The sequence below is a fragment of the Malania oleifera genome, chromosome 13, assembly GCF_029873635.1.
Source record: "Malania oleifera isolate guangnan ecotype guangnan chromosome 13, ASM2987363v1, whole genome shotgun sequence".
NCBI classification, from domain to species: Eukaryota; Viridiplantae; Streptophyta; class Magnoliopsida; order Santalales; family Ximeniaceae; genus Malania; species Malania oleifera.
In genome coordinates, this window is record NC_080429.1 from 34,832,107 (window position 1) to 34,843,978 (window position 11,872).

The window sequence follows — 11,872 nt, forward strand, 5'->3', positions numbered from 1 at the left end:
TCACAAACTTAACTTTCATAATTTTCAAAGTTAAATTAAAGAGTTTATCAAAAGAATCTTAAACTCAAATATATTTTCTAAAGGGACAAATTTTCAAACATTTTGGTTTTATAAACATTTTCATATCTGGTCTCATTTGTGTCAAAATAAGTCTTTTGTCCTAAAGGTTTAAAGAAAGTCAAGTATATTTTCATAAAGGACAAGGAAGTATGTAAGATATCAAAATGGTTTTTCAAATGTTCTTTTATTAACAAGATATCTTATATTCATGGGAAAACTCTTTTGGACAAATAGTAAACTTAATTAGAGTTAATATATATTTCATATACTGAAAACTAAGGTGCAGTCCCAAGAGGGGGGATGAATTGGATTTAAAAATTTCTTTTAATTCTTTTCAATGAATTTTTGACTACTTGTTGATTTATCAAATACACAACCAATACTTAAAATAATATCCATTCCACAATCATATACCAATAAAGTACTTAAACAATCAATCCAAACCAATCAACTTTTCCAATCAACCACAATATCCAAACTAAGATAGAATATTCAACTATTTTTGTTTGCAGCCCTGTATAAATGAAAATTTGATTCAAGCCCTAAGGTTAATGAATTTGCTTAATATAAAATTCAATACTCTTTCCAAAAGATTAGACATTAAATAAACTTTCAGTCAAAAAGTCTTTAGATGTTTCAACAATCAACGTACTCCCTTACGATTTCCGCAAAATATAGATCAACCAACGCACTCCCTTTCGGTTTCCCCAATCCCAAAAACAAATTAATCTTAAGTTTATTTAATATCTAATCCACGTAGTCTATATGTTTAAGAAATTTAAAACATCCACGCAGTTTATATATGCTGAAAGTAAAGAGCAAGGGAAAAAGAGAATGAGACCACAGTTTTTTACGAGGCTTAGATTATACCCAGCCTACATCCCCGCCTTTGTCAAACCACCAAAGGATTCACTAAATCAGTTCCTTTTTCGAGCGAAACAACACCGTTTACACACTCTTTTAGTAGGATAGAGCCCACCTCTCCAAGTGATATCCCCTTACTCAGTCACTCCTTCAATTAGGCTAGAGCTCGTCTCTCTAAACGATATCCCCATGTTTAGCCAACGATCCAAACACCTTGAATCGTCAAAGATATTGTAAGAATACAAAAGAGTAGGTGCGTGCAAGAACACTCTCAAACAGAGTAGATTAGTACAAATTCAACATTATGTACTTTAACAATTTAAATATCAAATATGAAATAGAATTGAAGCTCAAGTATAAAATTCACCAATACTCTTCTTAGATGAAGATTAGAAGTAGGAATAGTTTAGGAAGATTAGATTTTTCAGAAATTCAGAAATATTAGTTGGACAAAGATTTGAGTGAGAGAGGATAGTCGGTTTGCAAGATAACTTTCAACAGATTTTTCAATTCCTTGGCTCTTGGTGAAGTTTGATTTGTAAAACCATGTATTTATAGAGGTTTTAGGAAGAGTTTCCTTATTCCCCATGTTTCCTGGAGTGTCCCCCAAGTTTTTGTAATGTTTACCTTTGAAAAACTAATTTTTAGAAATTTTTCCATTGGAGTTTAAAATTCAAATTTCTACAGAGTCAATTGGCTGGACAGGTGACTGGGTAATGTATTTTCACAAGGTCAATCAGCTGGATAGGTGGCTGAGGCCTTTCTATCTGCTAGAAATAAATTCAACTAATTTTCTAGTCGACTGGCTCGACCACGTTCAAAAATGTCAGTTGGCTGAGTAAAGTCAGTGTATTTTGGTCAGTCAGCTAAGCAATTTATTTACTATTGCATTCCTATCAGTCGGTTGAGTAAACCCAGTGTAATTTGGTCAGTTAGCTGACCACTTCATTCTTATGGGTTTTCATTTTTAGTTTTCAAAGTTAGTTTTGCTCTCTTATTTTGATCTTTCATAAAACATTTTTTGGGTTGTTAAAATAGGTCTCTAAGTCCATAAATATCCCCTAAAGAGTTTCAACAATATTTCAAAAGATATTTAAACATTAAAGCACTTACATAAAGATTTCTAAGCCATTTGTCATTTTTAAACACTTAAATCTTCATGCTTTAGTCTGCTACTTGTCTTCAAGCTTTAAAATGTTTTGAGCTTTTCATCGAGTTCTCTTTAATATCCATGCTCTCATGATCTTCAAGTTTTATTCTTCGAATCCATGTCATTTAAGCTTCATATGATCATCCTTCTTTGAAGTATAAGTTTGCATTTTCATACTTGATCCTTGTCTTGAAAGATCATTACTTAACAAATATGTTAAGATTCATTTGTTTATTAGCATCAAATAAGATGTTAAGTCTTGTAAGGCCAACAGTCTCTCCCTTTTTGATGATGACAAACAAGGAGTAAGAAAATGAGTAAGCCTTAAAAAGACTCCCCCTTTCAATAAGCATCTTCTTCAACATATTTGTAATTTCAAGATCAATATATTACTCAACATCAATTTCAATATCATATAATATCATGCTCATCACATCATGTTAAGATTAAGATCATTCAATGTCAAATACTTCTCCCCCTTTGTCATCAACTTTTCCCTCTTTTGCTATGTTCAAAATTTCAAAATTTTTAATACCAAACTCTCAATTTTCGCTCAAAATTTCTCCCCCTTTTGACATCAATTAAAAAGAATAAGATATCAAAAAAAAAAATCATATTTTGAATATTAAACATGCATTTTAAGCATATGATATCAATTGAGATTTTCATTAATTCTAATACCATTTGAACTTTTGAATCCTAATTGAGATTTTCATTAATTCTAATGTCATTTGAACATTTGAATCATAATTGAGATTTTCATTTATTCTAATACCATTTGAACTTTTGAATTTGTGATACTAATTTAAACGTTAAAGAATGATGCCAATTAAAAAAATAATAATTCATGATACCAATTTAAAAATTAGGGAAAAATCAAGAAATGAATCATAATACTTCCCCTGAATTTAATACATTTAGATTTGATACCAATTATGCTTTCTAAATTTATCGTCCATGTTTCAAACATTTGATTCATATCATGTATATGCTCATGAATATCAAATATCAAATATCAATATCACAACATACTCATGGATATCATTATACTTGACATGCTTAAATATCAATTTATTTATTCATGGATACTATTACACTTTATAGATATCCATGCTAATGTCACATTATGCACAACTCATGAATACTAAATTATTTAGATACAAATTGATCCATTTATCCATGTGATCTATCATAAGCATACACGGTCAAGAATTAGTCATATAAAAATTCATGTTTCTAAATCATGCTTAATAACTTTATGCTCAGATTTTCAAACTATAGTGAGCCATAAATCATCAATGTTGTCATTGTCTTTAAAGATTTCAAGATACCAATTTCAAGATATACACATGTAGTATATAGCATATCATATAAGAATGGAATATATCATTATCATGTGCATTGTACTACAATTTTGCTTTAATTTTTCTTATGTTGCTCAAGTATCTCTTATTTTCAAATTAAGTTCTATTCAAGCTTGTTTATAAATTTTTCCTTCAGTCTGTCGGCTGAGTGTAGGGTTAGTCGGCTGACTCTAACCTTCTTTACACACATTTGTTCAGTCAGTCAATTGATCTTATGGTCAGTAGGCTGACCTTTGTTTTCTTTCACCACTTCTCTATCAAGCTCTCTTCTAAATACTTATGCAACAAGTTTTATTTGCTTCAGCTATTCTTTTCTTTTGATTTCATATAAACATCCAAACTTCATGTATCTTAATGCTTTCTAATTTAAGCCTTATATGATTCATTCATTGATTTGAGGCCAACAATTTAAGCCTTATATGATTAATAAGCTTGAATAATTTTTATCTTTATTCTCTATTTCAATTTGTTCAATATCTTTATATGATTTTCCATAGATTTGATATCAATTGAAGTTGAAGGATTTAGTACTTCATCTAGGTACCCATACTTTTTGGAGTCTGGATGATTTAACAAGGGATGTTTCTTTAACTTTCTATACTTGTTTTGTTTTCACACCTTTCCTCTTTAATTGACATTCAAATTTAGCAAGCCCCTTTTTCTTACATAGAAAACATGTGGTATGTGTGTAGGCATTTGAGAAGGTGCTAGCATAATCTTTAGATTCTTTTGTAAAGTATCCCATGTAAAGACTCTTTTTCCTTTTATTTTCAATTTCATTGAATCCTATGCCTTCTTTATTTAAAGACATTCTTTCTGAGCCAATCATTTGTCAAAAGTTTCTTTTCCTTTTGTAAAGTTATAGATGATTTTGGCTTGATCCTCAATTTCTTTCTTAAGATCATAGATTTCAAAATTTTCTATATTTTTACCCTTTTCTTGGTTTTTAGATATCTTAGTAATTTTATCCTCTAATTCAGAAATATATAAGTCTTTCTTATTTTCCATAGAGGATTGGGATGTCAAGTCTTCTACTTCCTTCATCAATTTTTCATTCATGCTTTCTAATTTCTTGATTTTCAATTCTTTTTCTTTTTTAGCAAAATTTTTAGCTTCTAACTCTTTTATCGCAACTTCATTCTTATTTTCTATTTTCTTGATTTTTGAATCTTTTTATTTTTCAATAAGTTTGAGAGATTCTAACTCTTCTATCACTCCTTCATTATTGTTTTTCAATGATGTGTATTGTTTAGTTACTTTGATTAGTATCTTATGTACTTTGAATAAATCATTTTGTAACTCTTCATAAGATGGCATACACTTATCATTGGATTCATTTGATGAATCACTACAAGAATTATTTAAGGATTTGGATGAGGAGCTTTCCTCATCGTCCCAAGCCACAAAGCAAGTATAAGCAACTTCTTAACCACTTGATTCACATTTCGAACTATTTGTAATGAAACTATCCCAAGTAGTGACTTTCATTACCTTCTTCTTTTTCTTTTTAGAGTCTTTCTTAAGTAGTGGACATTCCAATTTTATATCTCCAACCTTGTTGCAATTATAACATGTGGGGATTTTATTCTTTGATTTCTTTGGTTTCTTCTTCATCTGATTCCGAGTTTTGGATTCTTCTTTTGTTTTTATACTTTCTTCTAAGAATTCTTGCTAGCTTCTTGGATAAATAGGCTAATTCATCTTTATCCATCTCCTCTTCACTACTAAAGTTCTCTTTTGAAGTTTTGAATGCTATAGATTCTTGAGCTTTGGTTTTACCATTCCTCTCATTTATTGACATTTCATAAGTGAGTATAGAGCCTATTAATTTGTCTAAAGAAGTGTTTTTCAAATTTCTTCCTTCGGTTATGGTAGTGGCTTTTGGTTCCCATAGAAGTGGCAGCCCTTTAAGAATTTTTCTAATCATTTCATAAGTAGTGTATGTTTTTCCTAAGGCATTAAGTGAGTTTATAATATAGGTGAACCTAGTATATATACTTGTGATTGTTTCATTCATATTCAATTTGAAAGCTTCATATTCACTAGTTAGCATGTCAATGGTATTGTCTCTAGCATCTATTGTTCCTTGATAGGTTACCTCTAGCTTGTCCCAAATTTCTTTGGCTATTTTACAGGTCATGACTCTATTGAATTCGTTAATATTTAGAGCACAATATAAAACATTTATAGCACTTGAATTAACTTACAGTATTTTGTGATTTAAGTCTAACACGCCCTGAACCCTGTAATGGGCCCTATGGGGGATTTAGTAACCTAACCTATTCTTATATCATTCAAACACACAAGATACAATACAATGTAAGGGTCCGACCCTGTGGGGTTCCTGTACACCCTAATCACGTTTACCAACATAGTTTACACAACGGAAAATAGTCAAACTATAATAACATGTCATACCATACAAGAGTCTATACAAACCCAACATCCAGGTCCCATAATACAAAACAAAGCCCCGGGTTTCTACAAAAACCCAGCACAACAACCTAGCCATAATCCAGCACTTACGCTAGTACTAAACGTAGCTAGACCAACAACCACACTCCCAACACTAGGATGCTAGTTCTAGTTACTCGAGGGGCTTGAAAACTTATACGTACAATAGGGGTGAGACACCTCCTAGTAAGGAAGAATCAGGTTATATCAGTGTGTGGCATATGAGTGTTATTTTGACATAAAACATAACACAATTTCAGTATTTAATCAATGCAGTTACAGTATAATCACAATATAGTTTCAGTATATCTCACAAACACATGATCCATATCTAGTGTCGTCACACTCTTCGGCATAAAGTCGGTCTACATTACACTGCATCTCGACATATGGCACAGCCCCAGGCTCCCATGGGTTGCCGGTACGATATCTGATGAACCCAGACCCTTCAATGATCAACCCGTATAGAAAGTGATATTTCACACCTTCCACCTACAGTATTATACCGATCCGTCTCCACATCTAAATCTTCAGAGATAAGCTGGCGTGCTTTGACTATCATCAACGTTCGACCTTATTCCAACTCGGCATTTTCACAAAACCTTGAACATTTTGGGAACTCACGTCCCTATAACTCATCTCAACAAATCATAGCCTATATACACAACCGGTTCGACCTTTCACAAACCTGGAAGATTTTCTTCAAAATAGTTCATTCCACACTTATTTGGTAAATACATAAATTACGATCTCAAGAATACAGTTTAAAAACAAGTCAAGGTGCTTCTATCTCCATACAATATACTAAACAATATACACACTGTTTTTCTATGAAACTAGAGATGCAACCCAAACCCCATTTTCCCCAAAAATTGTAACTCGAAAACCTCGTAATTTTACCCGTCAGATTTTCCCAAATAAGTAGCCAAATCATACATATAATCGTAAACAACAGTTTCACCGATTGTGATTTTAAAAAAAAAACTAATATAAATAGAAACCCTTACCTTAACCCGAAAACCAAAACACGAACTCTACGATTCCTAAACAGTGAATTGAGTATCCGAAAACTATAAATCACAGTACAATACATACTTACAATCTTACTCCCTACAGTTCTACTGAAACAGAAATGAAAACTGAGCCTTACCTCGATTTTGGGTCAAAACTCGAAAATCCTCGAAACGAAGATCTGTTCCATAAATCGCGAAGAGACTCCTTCCCTAATCCTCGCAGTAACGTCAGATCGTCGATTCTGACGATGAACGGTGAAGAAATCTAAAGAGAGAGAAAGTTCCTGCTGGTTCTAGAAAGAGAGAGAGAGAGAGAGAGAGAGAGAGAGAGAGAGAGAGAGAGAGAGAGAGAGAGAGTTTTGCCTTTCTTAGCCAAGAAGCAATGAAATAGGATATTTATAAAGCCTTTGACTCGGCCAACCTCGTCAACGAAGCGGCATCTTTGTCGACTAGTCAACAAAGGGAGTTCATCGACGTAGCGGTGGCCTCATTGACGAGCCTAATATTTTCAGATTTCCCAAAGGCTCTCAGCTTCTTCTCGTCAACGAGCCTCTGCATTCCATCGCCGAACAACAAAAGGGCTTCGTCGACGAAACTCTGGCTTCATCGATGAAGCCTGCTCAATTTTCTATTTTACCTTTTTCTTATTTATTTATTCCCTATTTTACAGGTCGAGTTCTTACAACCTCCCCTCCTTACAAAATTTCATCCTTGAAATTTGTAATCTCTCATTTACGAACTCATCCATACAACTAGTTACACATACCCGACTCGAGGAAGAGTCGTTGGCCTTTTACAACGTAGCCCCATCACAATACATACATACCCTCGCTTATGACGAAGGAATACTAGGGATTACATACATAAACTGTCTCAGGAGTTCACAATAACACACACTCCCAAAGATTAACCACCTATCACAATACAATAGTAAAGTAATACACACATGCTCACTAATTCTACTATCAAAACCACAATTCAGAACAACTGTGGATACTTTTGGCATATCTCTGCTTCCAGTTCCCAAGAAGCTTCCTCAACCCCATGATTTCGCCACAATACATTCACTAACGGTATATCCTTGGTATGTAGCTTCTAAACTTTATAGTCCAGAACCTGAACGAGTACCTCCTCCTATGCTAAAGTATCCTCAACTTTCAAGTTCTCGTAACTAATAACATGTGACGGATCCGAAACGTACCTCATCAACATGGATACGTGGAACATATCATGGATCCTCGAGAGCACTAGGGGTAGTGCAATCCTGTAGGCTACCAGACCCACTCGCACAAGATCCTTGAATAGTACAGTATACCTTGGGCTCAACTTGCCCTTCTTCTCGAATCTTATCACCCCTCTCATTGGAGCAATCTTCAAGAATATCTTATCCCCCACCTCGAATTCCAACTTCTAGTGGCGAACATCCGCGTAACTCTTTTGCCGACTCTAAGCCGATTTAATCCTATCCTAGATCAAATCCACCTTCTCAGACGCCTACTGCACTAGTTCAGGTCCTAACACTTGACATTCACCCACCTCATCCCAATATATAGGAGACTGACACCTCTAACCATACAAAGCCTCAAACGGTGCCATCCCGATACTAGCCTGAAAGCTATTAATATAGGCAAACTCTACTAGTGGCATAAACTACATCCAACCACCACCGAAGTCTAACGTGCATGCCCGTAACATATCCTCCAAGATCTGCATTGTTCTCTCCGATTATCCATCATTCTGGGGGTGGAACACTTTACTAAAAGTAAACTTCATCCCCAGTGCTTCCTACAAGCACTTCTAGAAACGAGAGGTAAACCTCGGGTCTCTATCTGACACAATGGACAACGGAACCCCGTGCATTCTAACTATCTCATGCACGTACAAGTCTGCTAGCCTACTCAAAGGGTAGCTAACCTTCATCATTATAAAGTGAGCAGATTTCATCAACCTATCCACGATTACCCAAATGGAATTTTGCCTGTGAAGCGTTGGTAGTATTCCGGTCACAAAATCCATGGAAATATGCTCCCATTTCCATTTTAGAATAGCTAAGAGCTGTAACGGCCCTATCAACCTCTAATGTTCAGCTTTCACCTGCTGACACGTCAAACACTGCTCCATGAACTGGGCAATCTCCCTTTTCATACCATTCAATCAGAAGGTCTCACACAAATCCTAATACATATTCATGCTACCAGGATGTACCGTATACAAATAACGATACGCTTCCTCTAGAATCATCTTTCTGATCTTGTCGTCGTTTGGAACACACAACCTGGTTCCAAACCTCAACACACCCCCCTTAGAGATGTTAAAATCCATAGCCAATGACTCACTCGAAAAATGAGCAGCTCGAAAGCTATCCCAAGTATAGGAGTTCTATCGTGTAATATTAAGCCCAAGGGCTAGATCGTCTCCTCAAGGAATGCGTTTTAATTTCAAATTTTACGTTCGTCCAATCGAAAACAAAAATGCACTCAACTCAGTTCAGATTCGGGTTTTCAAGATTGTGGAAACTTAAATGAAAACACAAATTAAAATCCTAAAACTAGCACGCACGGAATTAAATAACCATAATAAAAACCCTAATCTACTTAAGGAAACACTAGAGCATACTAACTAAAAATGGAAACCTTAAACATGGAATTAAAAATACGCAACCACAATCACAATTTAAACACGAAACAAACAAAACTCTAAACCTAGCATGCAATGAAATTGAGAGCAAAAACGGAAACTCTAATCTACTCAAGGAAACATTGGGACACGCGTTAATTAAAAATGGCAACCTAGAACATGGAATTAAAAACACACAATGGAAACTAAATTAGACACACACTAAAAAAAAACCAAACCTACTAAAAATCGAACCTTTAGCACAATTAAGAGATCAAATCAAGACTCACAATTTAAATGTAAACATGAACTCAACGGAAATTTAAAAGACATAAACAATAACGGAACACAATAAAAACACAACCTTTACTAATCATAGACCCTAACTAAATCGAATTTCGACAAAAAAATATCTAAATTTAATTAAGAATGCTAAATTAAAATAACTATCAATTAGATAAATAAAGAGATTAATTTAACAATAATGAAATACTCAACATTACTCAACTTAAACAAAAAGAAAGAAAACTCCAATAACATTAAAAAAAAAAACTAAACTTTCTTCAATATTCCAAGATTCAAAGAAAAGTAAATAAAAGAAAGAAAGAAAGGAAAAGAGAGAGAGAGAGAGAAACAAATCCACGGAGCCGTGAAGTTGCTGCTATGCTGGAGAAGTTGCTGCTGCACTTTGGTGGTCCTGCTATGGAGTCGGCTAGTGTTCTACTGTGCTTGGGGACTGCTAAAGATGGTGGAGGAGGCTGGCCGTACTGCAAGAGGGCAGAGGAGGCCAAGAGAAATAGAGGAAAGGGGGAGAGTGAGGGAGGAAAGACAAAGGGAAGGAAGAGAGACAAGGGGAGAGAAGCAGAATTGAAAAGAACAAAAAAAACAAACTAAAGAAGAAGAAGAAGAAGAAGAAGAAGAAGAAGAAGAAGAAGAAGAAGAAGAAGAAGGAGAAGAGGAGAATGGGGAGCCATAGGGGCTGCCTACGCAAGAAGAGGAAGGGAAGGGTTAAATAGGATAGGGGGGAAAGCCCTAGACCCGGATAGGAGACCCGACCCGGCAACTTGACCCAATTGGAGTTGACCCGAATTGCTATATTTTTTTATTTTTTTCATTCTCTGTTCATTGCAAATTCTGCTCTTCTGAAGCCCGTATCTCACAAAACACAAAACACAAAAGTTGTAGATGCTTCTTTCCTCTTTTTCCAGAAATTTGAATCGTCTCGATCGGAGTTCGGACAAAAAAGTTATGTACAAAATACAAACAGGTATCGGTTTTGATTCCCGGGAATTTTCCTGCGACAAAAAATTACCAAATTCTCATAAATAGTGTAATAAAGTTCAAGAATGATGATTTTGGCATTTTATTAAAATATTGGATAATTTTGGACATTTAATTAAAAATATAAACCGTAAAGCTCCGGTTAAACGTCCAATTACGCAGTTTCGGCGTGTAATCAGCCAACCCCTGCTGCACTTTCCCCACAGTCTCAACTAACTCTGTATCACTAGCTTGTATGGTTTTAATACGCTCAAACAAAGTCAGTTGGATCACTAAGCTAGCAATGAAAGCTTGATGATCTCAACCACCAATTCTATGCCAAGGCTTTCCAGATCCCGTCTGACATGATGCTAAGCTACAACTGCAGATACTGCCACATGTTCTGACTTCCGACTCAATGCATCAGCTACCACGTTGGCTTTCCTCGGGTGATAACTGATGGTACAATTTTAGTCCTTGATCAACTCAAGCCACCTTATCTACCTCATGTTCAACTCCCTCTACATGAAAAAGTACTTGAGGCTATTGTGATCACTGAAAATCTCACACTATACACTCTATAATTAGTGTCGCCAGATCTTTAGTGCATAAACTACAACAGCCAATTCCAAATCATGCGTAGGATAATTCTTCTCGTATTCCTCGAGTTGCTGAGAAGCATAAGATATTAGCTTATCCTATTGCATAAGCACACCTCCCAAACCCTTTAGGGACACGTCGCTATAGATCACAAAACTGCTATCCCCTGAAGGAATGGTCAAGACCGAAGCAGTAACCAGTCGGTGCTTCCACTCTTGAAAACACTGCTCGCAATCATTGGTCCAATCAAACTTCACCCCCTTCCTGGTCAATCGTGTCAGAGGCCCAAACACCTTAGAGAATCCCTCCATGAACTGACAATAATAACCCACTAGTTCTAGAAAACTCTAAACCTCCTACACACTCTTCGGTCTCAGCCAGTCAACCACAACTTCAATCTTGCTAGGATCAACTGAGATGCCACCCTTAGACACCACATGGCCTTAAAATGAGACCTAATTCAACAAGAACCCATATTTCATTAGCTTGGC